Source organism: Aphelocoma coerulescens, chromosome 6 (genome assembly GCF_041296385.1).
Source record: "Aphelocoma coerulescens isolate FSJ_1873_10779 chromosome 6, UR_Acoe_1.0, whole genome shotgun sequence".
NCBI lineage: Eukaryota > Metazoa > Chordata > Aves > Passeriformes > Corvidae > Aphelocoma > Aphelocoma coerulescens.
Window position 1 is genome coordinate 3,536,713 of NC_091020.1, and position 11,037 is coordinate 3,547,749.

Sequence of the window (11,037 nt, forward strand, 5' to 3'; positions counted from 1 at the left end):
TTAGGGATGGCCAGGTCTGGATTTGGATTTGTGGGCACCGAGCGTTCCTTGTGTCAGCTTTAGGTCTGGGTTGGTGGGAATTGTCGGAGAAAAGAGAAGGGAATTGCAATGCACAGCTCCACTCCTGGAGAAAGGATCAGGATGGGAGAGGAAAGGCTGTGGAGCTGCTGGGAGCTCCTGGAGACCAAAAGGATCTGAGGTCCGGAGGCAAAAGCTGTGGAACAAAGCCTGAAAAGGGTGCGGGGTGGGGCGGGAGGGGGAGGAGGGCACCGCGGGGGGTGGGGGGAAAGAGGGAAAGGATCCCTGCTCCGGGAATCCAGCAGGGGCCAGGAGAGGATCATTTTCCATCCACTGCTCTCAGTGGAATCCTAATAAGGAAGGTCGAAGGAAAGTGATTCATTTGTTTGTTCTTAGGTTTGGAATGAAAGGTGCTCTTCCAGAGGGGAATATTCACCTGTTAAAATTCTGTTGGATCCAGGAAAAGAGGGAGGACCAGCTGGGGAATGAACAGGTGGATTTTTGGTGGATACAGACAAAGGCATGGGCAGGGGCTCTTAGGTAAAATACACTTCATGGGGCACCCCCAGGAAAAGCTCCAGCTGCCCACTTTTCCAAGCTCTGACATTCCAGAGGAGTAAGCAGCGGTCAGCACATCGCTCTCTAGAATTCCTTGGATGGCCAGTGCTTTGTTGGGAAGAGGTGACATTTGGAAAGGAACAAATCCGGGGATATAATTCCTGATAGTGAGGCCCTGGTTTTGATATCCTTCCAGCACCCGAACGCAACAGAGGGAATCCTGGAGGAGGAGGTGGAAAACGCTGTCGCTCCGTTGGTGGAATTCCTGGGAAATGGAAAGCAGCAGAAGCAGCAAGAACAGAGTTGGAAGCAGGCTCCAGCCGGGTAAGGCAGACACCAAATCCTTTGGAATTAGAACTGGGCAGGGGTGGGAAGAATTAATTCTTCAATTTGTAGCCCATGGATTCCTGAGCAGGATCCTGGCAGGGAAGACTGCAGGGATCGGCCTGGGGACTGTTCCCGGCTGGGGGCAGCGAGGCTTGGAATTGGCTGGAGGGAAGAAAGGGGGATCCTTTGAGCACAAGGATCAGCTGTGAAATGTGGAGATGGCATCAGACAATTCCTCAGGAGGGTTCGGTTCCTGGGCCAAATGGATCTCCTGCCTGTGAAGGAGCTCAGAGATCTGGGAAGAGCCCAACCAACACAGGGAATGCACTGGCAGATAAAACTGCTGGGGAACGGTGGGGAAAAGCATCCGAACAGGGGGCCTCGTTTTGTACAGGAATGGTACAAAAAATTGTCCGAAAGAGCAGGAATCCCATGGGATTTACATATTCCTTGGAGACCACATTCCAGTGGGAAGTCTGAGAGACGGTAACAAAACCTAAAAACGCAATTGAGCCCAATCTGCCCAAAGCCTCCAATGGCCACATTCCCTGGGATTGCTGAGGAATTCAGCCGAGCTCCAAGCAAAAGGTGAGCCCCTATGGAATCCTTTCTGGGAGACCCTATCCAGCTGGGACTCTTCCTGGAGAAGGCCATGGGATATGGGTTATCCCAGGTCCAGAGAATATGTAATTTCCTGGGGAAAAACACTTGGATCACTGCATCACTTATTGTTTTAGGCTCACCAGTCACCCGGGCTATCCAAGTCCGTCCTCCCCAGCGGGGAGAGCGGGAGCGCGTCCGGACATGGAGAATTTCTGGGAGAGCCCGGGAGAAGGAAGAAGGCTCCAGCTTCACAGATCTGTGTCATAACCCATCCTGTCGGCCGCTCCTGTTTAAACCTGGTGGATTGGGCCTCTTGGATTCAACCTGAGCAGCGCTAATTGCTGGGAATGAAGCAGCCTTTGGTACTTCTTTTCCACGAAACCTCTCCACCCTGCCCTTCAATCCTGTTGCAAACAGGGGAAAAACCTAAAACTCCGTTTTTCCCCCCCTCTCCCCTTCACTTTGCCTCCTCTTTTCTTGCAGGCTTTGGGCTATCCAGGCTTGGATGTGGATTAGGCAGAGCACCCTGTAAGCTCAGCTCCAGGTGGGATTGCAGCGGTGTTGGAAGCACCAGGGATTCTCCCAAGGTTTGGTGTGAGGAGCTGCATCTTGGGAGGGGCTGGGATTTTGTGCACTTTTGGGGTTTTTTTTCCTGTTTGCCTTTTGGGCCGGCTCCGAGAAAAAGCTGAAAACCGAAGAAGCTGAGGGGGGTTCCCAAATTCCTTTCCAGCCCTTCAGAGGAGGCACAAAGCCACGTGCAGCTGAGGAAAGGGATGTGAGGAGAATGGCAATAATGGAGCCTCGGGACTCTGCACTTCATTCTTTTCACGTGTTTGGAGGTGCAGGAAATGCCAAACCCCACAGGAATTCTGTGTCTGTAACATTGGGTGCAACCTCTTGAAACCCAAGTGCTGAGAGTGGGGTTTTCCCAAGGGTAAATCCCGATGTGACATGGCAAAGCTTCAGTGAGGATTTCCAGGCTTGACTGCACAGCTTTTGGGAAAGCTCAGGAGCCAAACAATATCAGATTTCTATGGGATTTGGATCAAACGTGGCGTTTAAATGTGGGACAGCTCAGCTCCCCGGGTGAGAAAGTGCTTGGAGTAGCCAAGCTGAGCCATTTTTGAGAATTCCAAGCATTGTGTCCTTACGCTCCTTAATACAGCGTTTAAATAATTGATACAGAATGGAGACAGTATCAGGGGGATTTGTTAGCCTGGCAGGGATGTTTTTTCACCTGGCAGTGTGTTGGAATAGTCAAGACTCCTTATGTCAGAATTAATTGGTCTTCCTTCTTTTCCTTTCTTTCCTTTCTAGATTGTGGCTGAGTGGGAAGAATGTTTGGGGTAAAGAAACGAAATGCCCGAGGGAAGCTTCGTGTTCCTGTGGGGCTGCTTTAGGTACGTGCAGGTTCTGAGCTGCACCGCGACTTGAGGCTCCCACAGAAGCCTTCCGAAGCTGGAAGGGCTGGGAAAGAGAATTCCAGGAGAGGTGTGGGAAGCGCTTTCTGCCAGGTCTGGGCAGCGTTTAGCCAGCTTTAGTTAAGTTCCTTTTGCACAGGTTTCGTGTTGCTTTGATGGTGAAGTCACCAAACCCTGAAGTTTGCTAAATTACCCCTGAAAAGCTTTAATGAACCAATGCTGAGGGAACTGGGGATTGGATATCTGGGATCTTATGGCCCTTTGAGGCCATGTTGGGTTTACCCCCTGATTTTGGTGCCAAGGGAAACTCCCAAGTTAAGAATAATCCAAATATGAAGCACTTCTCACAAAACTCAGCTTTGCAAACCTTTATTTGGGCTAAAAAATAAGAGATGGGAATGCCCTTGGCAGAAAAGCAGCTGTGAGGCCCAGCAGGCTTCAAATGCCTGTCAGCAGGAGCTCCAGGAGAAATGGCTGCTGGCTCCGGGCATCCTGGGCTTCCCAGGTAGATTTTGTACTGGATTGCAAGGCAGTTTTCCTGCCTCTGGGGGGTGGCACCTGCATCCCACTGGAAAGGGAAAAATGTGGAGAGAGCGCCAAGCGGGAAGGCGGTTGCTGATGTGTGTCCTTGGATTGCAGTTCCTCCCGGTGGGTCTGTGCTGCTGGAAGTACAAAGGAGATCAGTCCTGGAGTACGTGTGGGTTCGCCGGTGGGGCTTGGGAGAGACGCTGGACGTGAAATTCCAGGGAAGTTCCCCTTGCTGGAGTGAGAAGCAGTGGAAGCAGTTTGCTGTCTGCTTCTTCATCCCCTTCACCTCGGTCCCCTGGGGCTCCAGGTAATCCCCTCTCACCTTTGCTTTTCCAAGGGTCTCTAAATGAGGGCTTGAGCTTTGGTGTTGCTCCCTTTTACAGGGAAGATCTGTTCCAGGAAAGGTCTCCTGGTCTGGACTGATGGCGTTGCAGGAAGAGCAGGAAACCCCACAGCTCCTGTGGCTCCCTCATCTGATTTGGCTGCAGGCCGCAAGGCTCATTCCCAAGTGTCATCCCCTGGCTCCGTGACTCGGTGAGGTTGTGTTCCCCCAAAGGCCAGGGGCCGCTTTGTGTTGCAGTTCACGAAAGTCCAGCTCGGTGGTGCTGGGTTTGGTTTTTGTGTGCCATGAAAGCACTAAAACTTCCCCTCCTTCACTGGCACAGCCCTGGAGTGGGAGCAGATTCCCCTTATCCCGGAATTATCCCGCTCCTGCCCTGGATCCCTGTGGTGCCGTGTGTTCTCCAAGCTCACAGCACTGCTGGCTCTAAACAAGAAAAACAATCCCTGTTCCTTCTCTTCTCCGTCCTTGATGTTCCCAGGCCCTGCATCTCCCTGGCTATTCCCTGTGTGAGTCTTCATCTGCATCCGACCTTATCCTGATCAAATAAGGGCCTGAGACGTGTTTAGCAGCAAATGCATTCTTGTAAAGAAAGCCAAGTGCAAAGAGCATCCAGATGCAGGGAAGTCTTTAGAAAAGCACTCCGGACGTGCAAATGAGGGATGTGTCTTCCTGCATCTCCCGTTGTTTTTCTCTGTCAGGTTTTGGAGGGGTTTCTCTCTGTGATTTCCTGCGATCCAGGTGCGTCCCTTCCTTTGTCCAAATCCAGTGCCAGAGGATTGAACAGCTGACGAGGGGGGTCTGGGATGAAAACGGTTCTGCTAAAATGAGGGAAACAATGCTGGAAGAGAAATGAGCATCTTTTTAATGCTTGGAATAAAAGCGCTGGAGAAGGGCACTTTTTATTTGATATGGTGTCATTCTCCTTTTTTTTCCATGGATAATACTCTGCGGTGAGCAATCAGAGCAGAAATATGAAATGCAGGAGTCTTGCATTCCACAGTGGGATTAACTTCGCTTTTCTGCTCTCTTTCAGGACAGGAGCAACCACTGAACTCGTCCTATCTTTGGCACCAAGAGCTTTGGATGTTGGAGCAGCCAAAGCCAGCTTGGGCCCCCCTTGTCCTGCCCGTGGTGTGGATGAGTGACAGGCTCCTCTTCTCCTCTGTGCTGGGATGAACTGCCTAGGGAATGCTATTTCTGACAGCCCGGTCCTAGCCATGGCTGCTGGAAAAAGGCACAGGTGAAGAGGCAACCTGCCAGAGTTCCTTGGGGATGATGGAATTGTGGTGTTTGGCTGTGCCCGGAGGGGCAGGTTGGGCATTATTTGTGTGTCTGAGGACTGGTTTGGGTGTTGGGGAGCCCAGGGAGCTGAGCTCTCAGTGCATTCCCAGCTCTCCCAGGGGTGGGAGCTGGTGCAGGGCTGGGTGACAGCCTCTGGTTGGGCTCGGGGCAGGCACTGGCCCCGGCACAGACACGGGGTGGTTTGGGGACGCTTGGGGAGCAATGGGAGGAAAATGAGGGATGGTGCTGGGCGGAGCGATCAGCCTGTGCTCGTGTCAGTGCAGCTGTGCAGGGCACTGGGATCTGGGTAAAACTCCAGCTCTCCTGGTGTTCAGGGATGCAAGGTCTGAGGGACTGGATTTACCTGGGGCTTTCCAGGCCAGCAGGAACAAGAGGAAATGTGGTGCCAGAGCTGCGTCTGTGTGTGTTCTCTGCCTGCGAGAAGAGTGTGTGTGTGGAATGCTTCTAACCTTGTGGGTGTGAGTTTTGCCTTTCAGGCTTTTCAGCTACTTTTTAAACTTAGAGTAAAAACCACCCAGCTCTGCTGTCTGGGGTTTTTTTCCCTCCCAGCTGGGTTTTTTTATCTGGGCCCCGGCCGCTCTGTGAGGTGACGTTCATCGCCAGGGGTTGGGTGCTGACCGTGCCGGGGCTGGGCATTTGTCAGGCGCGATGATTTTGGGGCTCCCGGGAACCGCCTTCCCATGGGGTGCTCTCGAGACGAGAGCGAGGGTGGGTTTGTGTGGAAGCTGAAGGAGGTGGGTGGTGGATGAGTGTTTTGTTCTCTGTCTGCTGCTGTTGTTTTGGGTTTCCTGGACCAATAAGATGTCATACATTTTCCAGAAATAGAACAATTGTTAGGTTGTACTGCGATGGGGTTGGCTTGTGTTGCTCTGGATTCGTGTTTGCCGCTGCACTTGCACGTATTGCTCTGGATGTCACTTGGACTTTGACCAGTGTGCAGATGGATTGGATTTGTACTTGTGCTTGTGCACATTGTTGTTTCCACTTGCTTTGCTGAAGTGTAACTAAAAAACCCTCATTCAATAAAGTTGAAGAAACCCTAATAAAGATACCCCCCCTCCCCCCTTTGGTTGCTCTCTTCCTTTGGTGTGCTTTAGTAAGTTTTTTGCCATATTTCTTGCTTTGCTGCTCTGCTTTGCTTTACTTTTTAGTCTATTCCTCACTTGACTTTTTCCAACTCTTTCTCTTTTTCTCACTGTTTAACTCTTTCTGGATGTCTCTGTCACTCTAGTTCTCAGTTGCTCTTTTTCTCTTCAACACTACTTCTCTTTTAAACTCCATTTCTTTTTCTCTCAAACCCGATTCTTCTCTTTCTCTATTCCTTTTTCTCTCTATTTTTCTTTCTTTCTTTCTCTCTGACTTGCTTTCTGCCTTGCTTTCTTTCTGCCTTTCCCTTTCTCTGACTTTCTCTCTTTCTCTCTCTGACTTTCTCTCTTTCTCTTACTTTGACTTTCGAACTACCTTTCTCACCTTCCCTCCTTTGTTCATTTTTACCTTTCTACCTTAGTTTGTTTCTGTAGCAGCTTGGAAAAAAAACAGAGACCATTCTTTCTTCAGGCACAATCTGCCCCAGGCTTTGTGTTGCTATTTTGGGTAAGTTTGAAGAGAGTTTTGGGAATGGGCACAGGGCAAGACCAAACAGATCCATGCCCACACACTTGTCAGGGCAGACTTTCTGCCCCTTTTAGGCCACTGACTCAAACATGAAAGCTCCCAGCTTTCTGGGAGGTGAAGGAAAAGCATTCCCACCTGCTGCTTCTACCTGGAGTCATGGCCTGGTCTGCATCTTTCCCAAGAGAGCAGAAGGCCCTTCTCGAAGTGAAGATCAATGGAACAAGTTGCTCTTCTCCACAGGGCTCTCCTTAAGGCTGGAATGGCTGCTGCCAGCCTCTGCACTTTCTGCCTCTCCAACTTTCTACCTTTGTTCATTTCTACCTTTTTGACTTTCTACCTTTGTTTGTTTCTAACTTGCTAGATTTGTCCCTTTCTGCCTCTGTTTGCTTCTAACTTTGAAACTTTCTACCTTGGTTTTTCTCCCCATTTTTACCTTTCTGCCTTTGTTTGTTTCTAACACTCTGCATTTCTAACTTTGTGCCTTTCTAAATGTATTTTTTGCTTTCTAACTTTTACCTTTCTAACCTTGTTTCTAACCTTCTTAGAGTGGAGGCTCCTCTGGCCTCAGGCCCAGAGGGAAGCCAAAGCCTTAGGTTTGAATTGAAACCTTTGGACAAGCTGGCATCCATGAAGCCACAGCAAAGTGCAATAGAACTACGGATTTTTAACTTTTAGTAGAAATAGATGCCAAGTGCCTTAGTCATGAAAAAGCTGTAGCAGAGATCTTCAGCACGGCTCTTGCTGCAGCAGTGTTACCTTTTCACAGAATTCTTTACTTTAGACAAAATCTAGATTGAGTGGCACTGTTGCCATTTTTTAGATGGAGTGTTCACATAAACACTAAGAGCTGATAGAAACTGTAGATGCAAATCTGTGTAACACAGATGTAACACTTGTGTGAGGCTTACGACTGTTAGAATTAGACCAGGGTGGGTTAAGAAAACTAGAATCGTGTGTGAATCTTACTGGTCAATTAACAAATATAATCCACACTTCTGTAAGCAAAAAATATAGTGTATGGAGCATATAGAAGCAGCTGGTTTTGCCTGCTGCTGCTGCTTGGCTTTATCATGTAACCCCATTCAAAGTCTGCCTTCAAGACAGCTGTGAGACTGTGAAATCAAGAACTTAGCAGAACAGCAGCCTCCTCTGCTCTTTCACCCTGGTCTGAGAAGGAAGGGTACCCTGTCAAAAGCTCAACACTCACCTTTCTGACTGTCTCTAAATGTCTACCTAACTTTGTTTCTAATTTTTTTTTGTTTCTACCTTTGTTTTTAACTTTCAACCTTTCTACCTTTAGAAATTTGTTCGTTTCTTGTATTGTACCTCTTTGTTTGTTTCTAAATTTCTGCCGTTGTAACTTTTTTTCTAACTTTTTACTGTTTAAATATCATTTGTTTTTAACTTTTTACCATTCCTCCCAGGGAGGGATGTGTGCAGAATACCAAAACCTGCTAAGGTCTTCATTTTGACATCTATAGACAAAGGCGATGGATTTAGATGTAGATTCATTTTGAAATAAGCCAGCCCTCTCTCTCTACTCTGTTGCATATAGGAATATAAGAAGCTGGGACTAGAGATGAGCAAGTTTTGAGAATAACGAGGCGGCGTTTTTCTGTAGGAAGGGAAGAAGCGAGTGCCTGGCGCCAGGAGCCGAGAGGCTCGGGCTGCAGGAGCTGCAGAGCGCCCTGAGCCGGCTTTTGCCTCTGCTCTGTCCGTGCCCCGCAGCGCGGCCCGGCCCCGGGCTGAGCTGGGCGGCGCTGCTGCCGCCTGGTGGCGAGAGCGCGGCACTGCCGGCCCCGGCACGGCGCCCCGGCGCTGCTGCCGCCCGGGGCCGGGGGAGCCGAGAGGGCGGCGGCCTCGGTGGCTGCCGAGCGTGGCAAGGGCAAGGAGCGAGCGGGGCCGCGTCTGGCAGCGGAGGGGAGGGGCGAAGGACGGTTCGGAGCGCCAAGGGACACGGGCGTGCATGAGCGGGGCCAGAGCGCTGCAAAGGAGCGGGCGCCGTGCGGGGCGGTGACCGCGACGAATGACAGCGCGGGGGGCGGCCCGGCGGGGCCGGTTTTGCCGGGCAGCAGAGGCGCGGTCGCAGCGCGAGCCGGGGCGGGGAGCACCGGGCGAGCACGGTCGGAATAGAGCCGCCCGCGTGCCGCTCTCAAGGGGGCGGCTCGGAAAGGAAGGCGCAGTTCGGCGCTTTCGGGACGGCGTAAGTGGCGTTTTTATTCGAACCTGCCAGGACCTTGCAGAGGGTGGGTGACACTTCCGCCACACTCAATATGGCGGACGCACTAGGCCCCTAGGAGAGGTGTCCCTGCCGATGCCTGCCGCTGGTCGCGGGACCGTCGCCCGCCTCCGGCGCCGGTGACCCCACCACCCGTGTCCTCGCACCGGGGACCACGGCGGAAAATGGCGCGGAAAGCGCGGGGCCGGCGTCGGAATCCGGGCCGGATTCAGGCAGCTGAATAGACAGAAGCCCTTGTGAGGGGCGGGGGCCTTGTGCGTACCACACTAAAGATGGCGGCTCGACCGGAAGTGGCTTCTGCCAGCACCCAAGATGGCGGCAAAACCGGAAGTCAGATCATCGCCACACTAAGGATGGCGGTCGTTTACGCTGTTTTCTGACCTTCTCAAGATGGCGGCAGGGAAGGCCCCCTCTAGCTGCGTCTATTCGGCTGCCTGAACGCGACGCCGACACCGACGCCAGCCCAGCGCTTGCACGCAATTTTCTGAGGCGTTTCCCGCTATGCGGACACCGACTGTGGGGTCAGTGGCGCCTGGGGTAGGCGGGAGCATTCAGGCAGCCGAATAGACGGAGCGGGGTCCTCCACCGCCGCCATCTTGAGAAGGTCGCATCGCCACATTGGTGTGGTCCCGGTAATTTCCGCCCTTCTTCGCCCGACGCGGCAATGGCGGGGAGTCCGGGGAGCAGCGCTGCCGGGCCGGGGGCACCGGGGCGGGTGCTGCGGGCTCGGAGGTGAGCGGGGAACGGGGACAGTCCCGAGCGGACGGTGGGGGCCGCGGGGGATCGGTATTCCGGCCCAGGGATGGGTGTCCCGGGACAGGGGTGGGGGTCCCGGCCCAGGGATGGGTTGCTGGACTATCTAATAAGATTATATAACGATCGTACAAGGAGAACTATGTAAAAAATCCTCCCTTGTTACCCTTCTCCCAGCCCCGCTGTGTTTTCAGGATCCTAGGGGCAGAGTTTGGGTCTGGACAAGGCTCTCGGGCACAGGGTGGGATTCTTGGGGTGCAGGACCAGGATTTGGACTCGATGCTCCCTGCGGGTCCCTTCCAGCCCAGGGAATGCTGCGATCCTGTGCCTCTGGGGGTGAAATAAAGGGGATCGCTGGGGTTTTTGCCCGCTGTGTTCACGGCCCCGCCGGCTCCGGGCGGGTTAAAGGCGCAGCTGCCCCGAGACAGCGGGACCGGCCGGGGCTGCTCGCTCCCGGTGCTGCCGCCTTGTGGGGAGAGCCCGGCACTGCAGCCCGGAACGGCGCTGGACACGGGATCGGCGTGGAACAGCAGCCCAGGGAATGCTGAGGCACCCCAGGGAATGCTGAGGCGTCCCATGGAAGGCTGAGGCGTCCCCTGCCCGGGGCACTTGGCAGCAAATCCCTGATGTTGAGCGGAAAAAGGAAAGTTCTGGGTTAGTGGGAGGAGGTTTCTGGAATGGAGTTGGGACAGGTGCTGATCCACGCATGGAATCACGGGGTGGTTTGGCTTGGAAGAGACCACCAAGATTATTTATGCTGTTTGTTGTCTGATTCCACAGCAAAGAACGTCCAAAACTGCCACCTCACCCTCACAGACAGCAGGAATGTCTTCCATAGCTCTTGTTTTGGAATGAAAATGGCTGTTGGGAGCTCTGGCAGGAGCAGGTAAGAACAGAAATGGGATCATTCCGGCTGCTGCTGGAGGTGGTTTTCTCCTTTCAGGCTGTTCTTCTGACTGATCCTTTCACAGCACTGTTCCAGGGCACATTTGAGGGTAATTCCAGGAATTTCAAACCAGATGAAAACTGGTGGGGAAAAAATGTGAACCTGATCCATTTCTGGTAATTCCAAGCTTCTCCCACAACACCGTTCCAGGGGAAACCTGATGAAAGGGTGAAGATGCAGAGGAACAAGTGCTGTAAACCCCCCAGGCTCTCTGACAGAGCAGACCTTGCAGTACTCCCAGCAGATCTCTTGGAGAAACTGTGGGATCACAGGGTTTTCCAGGAAAGCAAAACGAGGGCAGAGATGAGGGAATAGGCTTCCAGTTAAGAATGGTTTGGTGGGTGTAGGAATGATTCTTGTATGTGTGATGCTTCCCTTTTTATTC

The 11,037-nt window shown here is 52.4% G+C and overlaps 1 long non-coding RNA gene across 1 annotated transcript; it reads left to right on the forward strand.

Moving 5' to 3' along the window:
* The first annotated feature begins 1,659 nt into the window (after positions 1 to 1,659).
* Positions 1,660 to 10,797, forward strand: LOC138112787 (uncharacterized). Its single transcript, XR_011151833.1, has 4 exons — positions 1,660 to 1,868; positions 1,990 to 2,100; positions 10,487 to 10,592; positions 10,678 to 10,797. It is a non-coding gene; the product is annotated as an uncharacterized lncRNA (long non-coding RNA).
* Positions 10,798 to 11,037: the final 240 nt, after the last annotated feature.